This window comes from Schistocerca piceifrons, chromosome 1 (genome assembly GCF_021461385.2).
Source record: "Schistocerca piceifrons isolate TAMUIC-IGC-003096 chromosome 1, iqSchPice1.1, whole genome shotgun sequence".
NCBI classification, from domain to species: domain Eukaryota; kingdom Metazoa; phylum Arthropoda; class Insecta; order Orthoptera; family Acrididae; genus Schistocerca; species Schistocerca piceifrons.
In genome coordinates, this window is record NC_060138.1 from 843,397,334 (window position 1) to 843,409,855 (window position 12,522).

The window sequence follows — 12,522 nt, forward strand, 5'->3', positions numbered from 1 at the left end:
GAGAAAAATCAGGCCTGTATTTTTCAACGGAACAGTCCTGGAATTTGCCTTAAGTGATTCAGGGAAGCCTGGGAAAACCTGAATCTGGACGACCGGACAAGAATTTCAACTGGAGACCTCCAGAACGTGAGGTCACAGAACGTGAGGTCAGAGTATTAATACCGCCACATCGCTCGGTAAGTAAAATGAGAACAGCTGAAGTGTGGTGAAGTGGTGGCTGGCGGCTCTGGCTTCACTGACGCGTTGTGACTGTCGGCAGTGACCGCGTAGTTTGTTATAATACGTTCGTAATCTGGAAGAAGTTCATTATCTTCGTTTACATCTAAGTCTGCGTATTACTGCACAACGGGAGGTACTTTTTGTGCTGTTTACTACAGGTTTCTCCCCTTCCATTCGTGACCGGAATGAGATAAATAAGAATGATTACGCTTCTATGCGTGCTGTCGTTGGTCTGCTTTTGTTTACACAGACTCTAAAGAGGCTGGTCCATAGGATGCCGAGGGCTGACGAATATTCCTAAATCACCATCTAGAAATTCTTTAAAATGAAATTTTCAGTGACAGCCAGTTCCTTCCTGCGAGACACACTGACTTTGTTTCGGATTGTTCTGGGACAACCAACTCTAATGGACTCGGCGAACCAACGCGTGGCAGAAAGAAAGAATCTCTAAATTCCTATCGAAGATAAGGTAAGTACCGACAGAGCTCAAAATTGTATCGGATAAGGACGGAGTGGGACATCAGCCACGCGATTTCCAAAGAAACCGCCCCGGAATTCGATTTGAACAGTTTCGGGAAACCACAGAACTCTTAAAACAGGACGGTAGATTTGCGCCCATTTCAGACTGCGAGTCCGTCTTCAACTACTGCGCCGCCTCACTCCATCTGAGTTGGCGCGTCGAGAGCAAAAGATACAGATAAGCAGGAAACGAAGATACTGTGTAATGAAGCAGGGTATGTGACAGACAAATGAATGCATAGTAAAGAAGATATACACCGAAGCGCCAAAGGAACTGGTATAGGCATGCCTATTCAAATACAGACATATGTAAACAGGCAACGCCTATATAAGGCAAGTGTCTGGTGCAGTTGTTAGATCGCTTACTGTTGCTACAATGGCGGGTTAACAAGATTTAAGTGAGTTTGAATGTGGTGCTATAGTCGGCGCACGAGCGATGGGACACAGCATCTTAGAGGTAGCGATGAAGTAGGATTTTCCCGTCCGACCATTTCACGAGTGCACCAGGAATATCAGAAATCCGGTAAAACATCAAATGTCCGACATTGCTGCGGCCGGAAAAGGATCTGCAAGAACGGGACCAACGACGATTGAAGAGAATCGTTCAACTTGACAGAAGTGCAACCTTCCGCAAATTGAGGCAGATTTCAGTTCTGGGCCGTCAACAAGTGTCACCGCGTGAACCATTTAATGATATCATCGACATGGACTCTCGGAGTCGAAGGCCCACTCGTGTACCCTTGATGACTGGATGACACACAGCTTTACACCTAACCTTGGCCCGTCAGTGCCGACAGTGGACTGTTGATGACTGGAAACATGTTGTCTGATCGGACGAGTCTCGTTTCAAATTGTATCGAGCGGATGGACATGTACGGGTATGGAGACAACCTCATTAATCCATAGACCCTGCATCTCAGCAGGGGGCTATTCAAGTTGTTGGAGGATCTGTAATGGAGTGGAGCGTGTGCAGTTGGACTGATATGGGACTCCTGATAGATCTAGATACGACTCTGACAGGTGACACGTACGTAAGCATTCTGTCTGATGATCTGCATCCAGTCCGCAGCTCGTGGTCGTGCGGTAGCGTTCTCGCTTCCTGCGCCCGAGTTCCCGGGTTCGATTCCCGGCGGGGTCAGGGATATTCTCTGCCTCGTGATGACTGGGTGTTGTGTGATGTCCTTAGGATAGTTAGGTTTAAGTAGTTCTAAGTTCTAGGGGACTGATGACCATAGATGTTAAGTCCCATAGTGCTCAGAGCCATTTGAACCATTTGATCTGCATCCATTCACGTTCATTGTGCATTCCGACGGACTTGGGCAATTCCAGCAGGACAATGCGACACCCGACACGTCCAGAATTGCTAAATATTGGCTCCAGGAACAATCTCCTGAGTTTAAACACTTCCGCTGGCCATCAAATTCCCCAGACATGAACATTATTGAGCATATCTGGAATGGCTTGCAAGTTGCTGTATAGAAGAGATCTCCACCCCCTCGTAGTCTTACGGATTTATGGACAGCCATGCAGGATTCATGGTGACAGTTCCCTCCACCACTACTTCAGACTAGCCGCATCCATGACATGTCGTGTTGCGGCACTTCTGCGTGCTCGCGGGGGCCGTACACGATATAAGGCAGGTGTACCAGTTTCTTTGGCTCTACAGTGGTTGATAGAAAGAAATAAACGATAATTTATTAGCTGTGGGCAGGAAGCAAACAGAGAAACAAGAAATGACGAAATGACAAAAGAAAGAATGGATCAATTAAAAAGAAACAGCCTGGATTCGTATTGGACGTTGTGCTGTTTTCATGATCGTTTCCTCCTCATCGACATACAAGTCACCGAAGTGGAGCCAACTAAAAAAACTTGCAGCAGGTGACTGGTCTACCTGACGGGAGGCCCTAGCCACGCGCTCACAAATAAATAAATAGATATTATATAGATTCAAATTCCTGGACTCACAACTTGGGTTGAGAATCCTATAGCAATCCATTATTGGCAACAAAGATTTTTTCTGGCTGACTAATATTTTGAAACACTGCAACTATAATGATACCTACGGTTTGAAAGAAATATTGCAAACAATAAGAGCAAAAGAATAAATCACTTGGTGTGTTAAGCTGCGTCATTGTGAAGCATAAACAACTAAAATAGCGATGTTGTACTGGGCTTGCTTGCAACCGGGTCGATAACAAACTGTAGCAATCCTCCTTGCTCACTGCTCTACAGCTTTTAATTAGTTCAATAGCCTCTATTATTTTTCGCTACTGCAACCATAGGTGCCGCAAAAGAAGCGAGGTTTTTGAAAATTAATAGATGCACCACAGTCCTATTGGTGTTCATTTATAAATGATCTAATGTGTTGCTCCGACACACGAGTGCTCATCTGGTTTCATTACCGTAGCCTTCGGCGCCATCACATCGAAGTTCGTTGGCGCCTGCAGTGTGGACAGCGCGTACGGAATCTTTGGTGGCCGCCAACAGATCTCGGAGACGCTTTGTAGTACCTGTATAATGCCGACACTGTGCAGGAGTTAGCTTACACAATCACTGACGGCTCTCACGGAAGTTAAGTGAACAACAGGAAAAGGTTCTGCTGTTCCTTTGTCTGTTGTACCTTCACTGTACCTCATAGCTCGTTGTTTGTTCTTGTTCCTACAGGGTGTTTCAAAAATGACCGGTATATTTGAAACGGCAATAAAAACTAAACGAGCAGCTATAGAAATACACCGTTTGTTGCAATATGCTTGGGACAACAGTACATTTTCAGGCAGACAAACTTTCGAAATTAGAGTAGTTACAATTTTCAACAACAGATGGCGCTGCAGTCTGGGAAACTCTATAGTACGATATTTTCCACATATCCACCATGCGTAGCAATAATATGGCGTAGTCTCTGAATGAAATTACCCGAAACCTTTGACAACGTGTCTGACGGAATGGCTTCACATGCAGATGAGATGTACTGCTTCAGCTGTTCAATTGTTTCTGGATTCTGGCGGTACACCTGGTCTTTCAAGTGTCCCCACAGAAAGAAGTCACAGGGGTTCATGTCTGGCGAATAGGGAGGCCAATCCACGCCGCCTCCTGTATGTTTCGGATAGCCCAAAGCAATCACACGATCATCGAAATATTCATTCAGGAAATTAAAGACGTCGGCCGTGCGATGTGGCCGGGCACCATCTTGCATAAACCACGAGGTGTTCGCAGTGTCGTCTAAGGCAGTTTGTACCGTCACAAATTCACGAAGAATGTCCAGATAGCGTGATGCAGTAATCGTTTCGGATCTGAAAAATGGGCCAATGATTCCTTTGGAAGAAATGGCGGCCCAGACCAGTACTTTTTGAGGATGCAGGGACGATGGGACTGCAACATGGGGCTTTTCGGTTCCCCATATGCGCCAGTTCTGTTTATTGACGAAGCCGTCCAGGTAAAAATAAGCTTCGTCAGTAAACCAAATGCTGCCCACATGCATATCGCCGTCATCAATCCTGTGCACTATATCATTAGCGAATGTCTCTCGTGCAGCAATGGTAGCGGCGCTGAGGGGTTGCCGCGTTTGAATTTTGTATGGATAGAGGTGTAAACTCTGGTGCATGAGACGATACGTGGACGTTGGCGTCATTTGGACCGCAGCTGCAACACGGCGAACGGAAACCCGAGGCCGCTGTTGGATCACCTGCTGCACTAGCTGCGCATTGCCCTCTGTGGTTGCCGTATGCGGTCGCCCTACGTTTCCAGCACGTTCATCCGTCACTTTCCCAGTCCGTTGAAATTTTTCAAACGGATCCTTTATTGTATCACTTTTCGGTCCTTTGGTTACATTAAACCTCCGTTGAAAACTTCGTCTTGTTGCAACAACACTGTGTTCTAGGCGGTGGAATTCCAACGCCAGAAAAATCCTCTGTTCTAAGGAATAAACCATGTTCTCTACAGCACACTTGCATGTTGTGAACAGCACACGCTTACAGCAGAAAGACGACGTACAGAATGGCGCACCCACAGACTGCGTTGTCTTCTATATCTTTCACATCACTTGCAGCGCCATCTGTTGTTGAAAATTGTAACTACTGTAATTTCGAAAGTTTGTCCGCCTGAAAATGTACTGTTGTCCCAAGCATATTGCAACAAACGGTGTATTTCTATAGCTGCTCGTTTAGTTTTTATTGCCGTTTCAAATATACCGGTCATTTTTGAAACACCCTGTATATCCAACGGAGAGCATTAAGATCCGTGCCGCTGTGCCAACGTTGTTAGCTGAGGTTCATAAACGACACGTTAGTCACACAACCACATGGGGAAGCAGAACAACTTCAACAGCTTGTATCAAAAAAAAAAAATACAGTTCACGCTAGAAATAGAAAATAACGGAACGATTCCTTTTCTGTACGGCATATTTAGCGGCAAAGTAGGACGTAAAGTGTACAGGAAAAAGACGCGCATCAACAGATATCTGGATGTGGAGTCGCAGCATAATCCAGCACAAAAGGACGCAGCACCACTTACGATAGAGCCGGCCGAAGTGGCCGTGCGGTTAGAGGCGCTGCAGTCTGGAACCGCAAGACCGCTACGGTCGCAGGTTCGAATCCTGCCTCGGGCATGGATGTTTGTGATGTCCTTAGGTTAGTTAGGTTTAACTAGTTCTAAGTTCTAGGGGACTAATGACCTCAGCAGTTGAGTCCCATAGTGCTCAGAGCCATTTGAACCATTTTTGACTTACGATGGCAGCCCGAGCCCATAAGATTGAACGAGGTCAACACATTTCGTGCGAATGGATATAGCAACAAGAAAGTACAACGAACTATGAGACACAGTGAAGGTAAAACAAAGGAACAGAAGAACCTTTGTTGTTGTTGCTTATCTTACACGAGAGGAATCAATAACGATGTAGACAAGGCGTTGCGCCGTGGAGAAATTAAACCAATACTCCAAAGCGGCCAGAATGTTCGAGATCTCTTTACGCCCACGAAAGACTCTGTAGATGCTATCTACACTGCAAGGCGTCTACGAACTTCGATGTGGCGGCGACGAAGTCTGCGTTGGCGAAACAGGGGGACATCTAGGTCAGCACAGCAAATTAGCTATAGTTGAACACTACCAGCACTGTGGCAGGTCCATTAATCTTCAAGAAGCTTGTGTGCTTGATCGGCAGCCATGGGTGCAACAGCGGAAAATAAGAAAGGCCATGGCTATTGAAGTAATTAAACGCCCTAACAGCAATGAACAGGGAATATGGCTACGAATTACCGCTGACCTGACTGCAAGCGATGCCAGTTCATCGGGCAGCGTGTGTTCGCGTCAGCAGGTCTACATGTCCTGGTTTTAACAGAATAAGCGATAACTCACCAGAGAATATCCGCGCGGAATCAAAGTCTCGTTGCACGAAAACGAAACACCTGTGTAGGAGATGCCGATTCGCTACTGCCTAACAATCGCCTGCCAAAGTAGTGCAGGCAATAACGTATCATAAAGCCACCACCCCATAGCTACTTCTACTTTAACTTCTCCCTTGGTACCCTAGAATGTGGCCTCGTCAGCCACCTTACAACCGAAATGGACATTATGTATGGAAAGATCGTCTTCAGAATCCATCCGTTAGACGCCCCGAAGAAGATCGCTGCAAAGTCTTTCGAAATATCGGCATTTTAGTTGTTTAAGTCTCATAACTACGCGGCGTAATGCCTCAGATGAGCTTTTCCTAATTGACACTGGCCGTTAAAGACCACTAACTTGCATCAGTTGCAGCAAAAGTTCCACAAGAAGCCAGTGTGACTCTTAACGAAAGGTACGAATCTTAGAATCTTTGTCAACATTCTGGGCGTTTTTTCTTGTAGCATAAATTCACAAGACAAATTATGTGCTGGTAACCGTTCATAACTTGAGGTACTACTCTGAACAGAGTAGAGAATTTGCGTAACACTAACCATTAGAAGAGAAGACACACTCCTTACAAGGAACACCTTGAGTGCGACGTCGCAAGTTCAAGCTTTAGTAACGCTCATTTGAAAGTGTTGTGTTAACAACTATGACAGGAAAAGAATTAGCTGCTGCTGACTCACCATGTGCATCAGAAGGGGGCCACAGAAAATGACTGTCAGGAAGGTGCAGAGATCAACCGCTTATGGGATGTACTGCATATATTACACTTCACAAAATGGACATCGAAGACGTTCAAGAAATGTTCAGAACAAACCCCTAACTTGCACCGTGAACACCGAATGGAAAATGGTACCCCACAGTGATCACAAAGATTCGCACCATCAAGATCGAAGGTGAACTCCTTCGGAATTATAAACCGTGCACGACGTTCATTTAGGTATCCACACTTAGAGAATGCATATACCATCATATTGTTGTAACGCGGAGATGAGCACTGATGGAATGTGATGGCACCTAACCGAATGCGAAACAGTCTGTCGTGTAGATAGCGTGACAATACGTTTTAAGACACGAAAACAAAAAAACAAATATAAAATGGCGTAACTGCAGATAGTGTGACAATACGTTTTAAGACACGAAAAAAAACCCAAATATCTAGAGGATAAATTTCTTCAGTGATTCCAGGTGGTATGAACTGCAATGACATACACTTTTCAGGAGGAACAGTTTGTTTTAGAGGCAGATGATTTTTATACGCAGACCAAGAATCAAGCAAAAGCAAGTTATTTTCACCAAGTATTGGCCAAAAGCAGTGCTCGTATCATAGTTGATAGTTCTCTTGCGCCCAGTTTACCACTCTTGCTTGTTGTGGCGTAAATATTCCCTACTGCCCTTGCAAGACCACGCAGACGAGAAAGCATCGCAGGGGGCGGAGCATCTCCAACTTCTCGCTGCACAATAAATAACTTCTTAGCCAATTTACCAGCCAAATTAACAATCGGCATAATTGTATACGAATGCGTTAAGACATTGATGTTATTTGATCTTGATACAACTGTCTTGGTACCTCTAATTTGCAGGTTTCCTTTCATGTGAATCTCTTCTTCAAATCCCGATCGGTCGTAATTGAAAAAAAAAAATTCCTTATTTAACGATGGGATAAGTTTGTTTATCTCATCTACAAATTTTCTGTCCGATTCCGCAGTTTGCTGTGAATCGATAAAATGATGCTTTGATTAAAATTTCGTTATCTTACGTCTTCCAATTCTGTACCTGTGTCTCAATTTATGCAACCATCCACTGCTTCCTTTAAAATCACCGTAGTCTACACTATGTGCTCAAAAGTATACGGACACCTGACTGATAATGTATTACAAGTTCGTGGCGCCCTCCATCGGTAATGCTGGAATTCAGTCTGATGTTGGCCCACCCTTAGCCATGATGAAGCTTCCACTCTCGCAGGCATACGTACAATCAGGTGCTCGAAGGTTTCTTACGGAATGGCAACCCATTTTTCACGGAGTGCTGCACTGAGGAATCGATGTCGGTCGGTGAGGCCTGGCACGAAGTCGGCGTTTCAAAACATTCCAAAGGTGTGCTATAGGATTCAGGCCAGGACTCTGTGCAGGCCAGTCCATTACAGGGATTATTGTCGTGTAACCACTCCGCCAAAGGCCATGCATTATGAACAGGTGCTCGATCGTGTTGAAAGATGCAATCGCCATCCCCGAATTGTTCTTCATCAGTGGGAAGCAAGAAGGTGCCTAAAATATCAGTGTAGGGCTGTGCTGTGGTAGTGCCAAGCAAAACAACGAGGAGCGCAAGCCCCCTCCATGAAAAACACGATCGCACCATAACACCACCACCTCCGAATTTTACTGTTGGCAATACACACGCTGGCAGATAACGTTCACCGGGCATTCGCCATACCCATACCCTGCCATCTGATCGCCACATCGTGTACCGTGATTCGTCACTACACAAAACGTTTTTCCACTGTTCAATCGTTCAATGTTTACGCTCCTTACACCAAGCGAGGTGTCGTTTGGCCTTTACGAGCGTGATGTGTGCTTACGAGCAGCAGCTCGACCATGAAATCCAAGTTTTCTCACCTCCCGCCTAAATGTCATAGTACTCGCATTGGATCCTGATGCAGTTCAGAATTCCTGTGTGATGGCCTGGGTAGATGTCTGCCTATTACACGTTACGACCCTCTTCAGATGTCGGCTGTCTCTGTCAGTCAACAGACGAGGTCAACCACTACGCTTTTGTGTTGTACTTGTCCCTTAATGTTTCCGCTTCACTATCGCATCGGAAACAGTGGACCTAGGGATGTTTAGGAGTGTGGAAATCTCGCTTATAGATGTATGTCACAAGTGACATCCAATCACCTGACCACGTTTCGACGCGCGGCCCTAGTCACACGAGATTTATTTACCTGACCACGTTCCAAGTTCGTGAGTTCCGCTCCGCGGAGCGCACCATTCTGCTCTCTCACGATGTCTAATGGCTACTAAGGTCGCTGGTATGGAGTAGCTGCCAGTAGGTGGGAGCACAATGCACCTTATATGAAAAACGTATGTTTTTGGGGGTGTCCGGATACTTTTGATCACATAGTGTATATCGTGCGTAATTTGACACGCATAACGTAGAAGGTCACTCGTGTACTTCCTGTAAATTGTCTCGAGAATCCTTGAAACGTGAAACATCAGTTTTCGTAACAAGTGCTTCTTGTCCTCCCTCGAATATCCGTTATTTTATGCGCTACACGGTAATATTTCTGCGGATTTATTCGAAATCTGTGCATAAAGGTTTTTTTACTATGTAGCAGATGGTCTTCCATGTACGTAATTATGTGTAGTACTCGTTCCTTTACTACGTTTCACTGGAGATGGGACTTATTATTCCCTGTCCGACAAGGATGATGAGCTTCATGTCTCGACATCTATTTCAATATCAGTTTCACTTATTAAGTATGTATCGTCATCATTGTACTCCTCATGTACACTCTCCGTTCAGCCGAGGGTATACATCACATATTCCACTGATTCATATTGCAGAAACGTTAATGTTTTGTCTGCCACTTCTTTCTCACTCTGAGAAATTCCTTGTGTTCCTTTCTGACCAAATATCAACTTCGGCAATTTTTTTGTTGTTGATATAATGCGATGCTTACTTTGTTTATCGTTGCCATTGCTCTGTTCCGTATCAACACCACTGGCTCTGTGGCACTGTAGTGAGCTGCTCGTCGACCAAGCAGTTCAACTACGCTACGCAGCTTTACGTTGTGCTCACCATTGGATACCTCCTGTCCCGTCCTCTGTTGTCACTAGCAGCCAGTATTGTCACTGCATGACAGACAATACTGGGGCGTCGAATGCCGTAAACATCGTTGGTCTTTTGCGACCTCGCACTCAAGGGGCTCGTCATTAGCTTACAGATCAGCGACAAAGGATAAGCTTGCACAGAATGCAAATGAGCTCGTGTGGGAGGCCAGAGCGTTTGCCAGACGGTGTGTTGTAACACGCATTAATTCACAATTTACCGGCACACCTTAGAAGTCTGCCGCTACAATGTGCGTTGCAACACCAGGAAGGTGAGCTCACGTGAACACTCACACTGCGGCAGTAAATACTTTTCACATATCTGACGAAAGATGTGAAAAGTCACTAACGATCAAGGCAATTTGCAGAAAACTTGCCATCCTTGCATGTCGAACTACTGGTGCAGGAAGCATCTTTGCTAATACCATTGGTGGGCAAATGCTTCGCATCAGATTCGTAAGCGCTGACTTTTAAGAATATACTGGGGTCTCTCAGTCTAACCAGTTCGGCCCGTATAGTTAACTTTAATGTGGTATCTCTTTTTACAAAGATCCCTATCGCACATTCCTTGGCTCTAATTGGGAATAAGTTTCAGGTGGACATAACTACATTGTTTCAGCAATGCTCTTTCCTCAACCTATTTTATATTCATGCAAGAACATTTTGAACAGACTGACGATGTCGCCATGGGCAGCCCTCTGCTTCCCTTGGTGGTGAATCTGCTTCTGAAGAACTTCGAGAAAACAGCACTTGAATCACCTGCCCTTTAACCAAATGTATTTTGAAGATATGTGGACGATACTTTCATAGTGTGGCCTCACGGAGAAAATAAATTAACGGAGCTCCCTCATCAACCCAACTCCATTCGTAACAACATTCGGTTCACTTTGAAATTAGATAAAGGTGGTTGCCTGCCTTTCTTGGATGATCTGGTTAGACGGAATAATGATAACCCTCTGGGGCAGTCATTTTATCGTAAGACTACTCATGTTCAAATGGCTCAAATGGCTCTGAGCACTATGGGACTTAACATCTATGGTCATCAGTCCCCTAGAACTTAGAACTACTTAAACCTAACTAACCTAAGGACATCACACAACACCCAGCCATCACGAGGCAGAGAAAATCCCTGACCCCGCCGGGAATCGAACCCGGGAACCCGGGCGTGGGAAGCGAGAACGCTACCGCACGACCACGAGATGCGGGCACTACTCATGTTGATTTATATTTACAAGCGTCGACATGAATGAGATTTTGACTCTGCAGCGGAGTGTGAGCTGATATGAAACTTCCTGGCAGATTAAAACTGTGTGCCGGACCGAGACTCGAATTCGGGACCCTTGCCTTTCGCGGGCAAGCGCTCTACCAACTGAGCTACCCAAGCACGACTCACGCCCCGTCCTCACAGCAAAGATTCGCAGGAGAGCTTCTGTAAAGTTCGGAAGGTAGGAGACGAGGTACTGGCAGAAGTAAAGCTGTGAGGAGGGGGCGTGAGTCGTGCTTGGGTAGCTCAGTTGGTAGAGCGCTTGCCCTCGAATGGCAAGGGTCCCGAGTTCGAGTCTCGGTCCGGCACACAGTTTTAATCTGCCAGGAAGTTTCAAGCGTCGATATGTTATCACCCAGCGCAACTATAAGCATGGTTAAAACACTGGTACAGAGTGCTCACACAGTCTCCGTTCTATGTAGTTTGTCTAAAGAGCTCGCCCACCTAAAGACAGTGTTCAGGGAAAATGGATATTCTACCCGGCAGATTAACAGAACACTGCCAATTAAATCCAAGAACTATGAAGCGGATAAAAAGAAAAACACGCAGGCAAAATCTTCAGTTTTTCTTTCTTTTGTGCGCAACGTTTCGTTTAACACAGCAAGAATCCCTCGTAAATTCCAGGTGAAAGTGGTTTTCCGTCCACCATCTAAGATTGCAGACCTTCTGTTATAAGTGAATGGACGATTTGTTGTTGCGGAAGGCCGGAATTCACAAAATACCTTGCCACTGTGGTAGGGCTTACGTAGGTCAGACCACACACACTATTGAAGGACATTGCACACGATCTTTGCAACCAAGCAAGTCCCCTATTGCCGAACATCGTGTTTCCACTGGACATTCAATATAGTACGATAAAACAATGACGCTGTCCAGAGCAACATCTTTTTGGAACTCCACGTTTATAGAATCCTTGCGAATACCCCTGACGAAAAATCTGATGAACCGTGATAACGGCTACCAGTTGGACAGTGCGTCTTCGTCAGTGTTCGATTGCTTACATGAGGATGACCAGCAGGTGCACAGCCGAAGTATCGTGGCATTTACTGACCAAACGACCCACTGCAAGCCGAAATTTGTATGCACAACAGTGAAGTCCCTAAATTACGAATGGATTGGAATGCGGCAGTTCCTGTGCTCTTTCCTTCATGGGTGAATCACACTTCCCTACGATTCTCCCTACAACGCTCACTCTTGCAACTGCCTGACTAATAGCTAGAATTTTGTAGTAATTCACCTTAGATGACTCCTGACAGTTACTCGAAGACACACGATTGTGACGAATTCCGGTGACTGACTGTCGACGAACGAATA

General features: G+C 45.5%; 1 non-coding gene across 1 annotated transcript; it reads left to right on the top strand.

Moving 5' to 3' along the window:
- Window positions 1-11,442: 11,442 nt before the first annotated feature.
- On the top strand, window positions 11,443-11,517 carry Trnas-cga. The gene has a single exon. It is a non-coding gene; the product is annotated as a tRNA-Ser (tRNA).
- The last annotated feature ends 1,005 nt before the right edge of the window (window positions 11,518-12,522 follow it).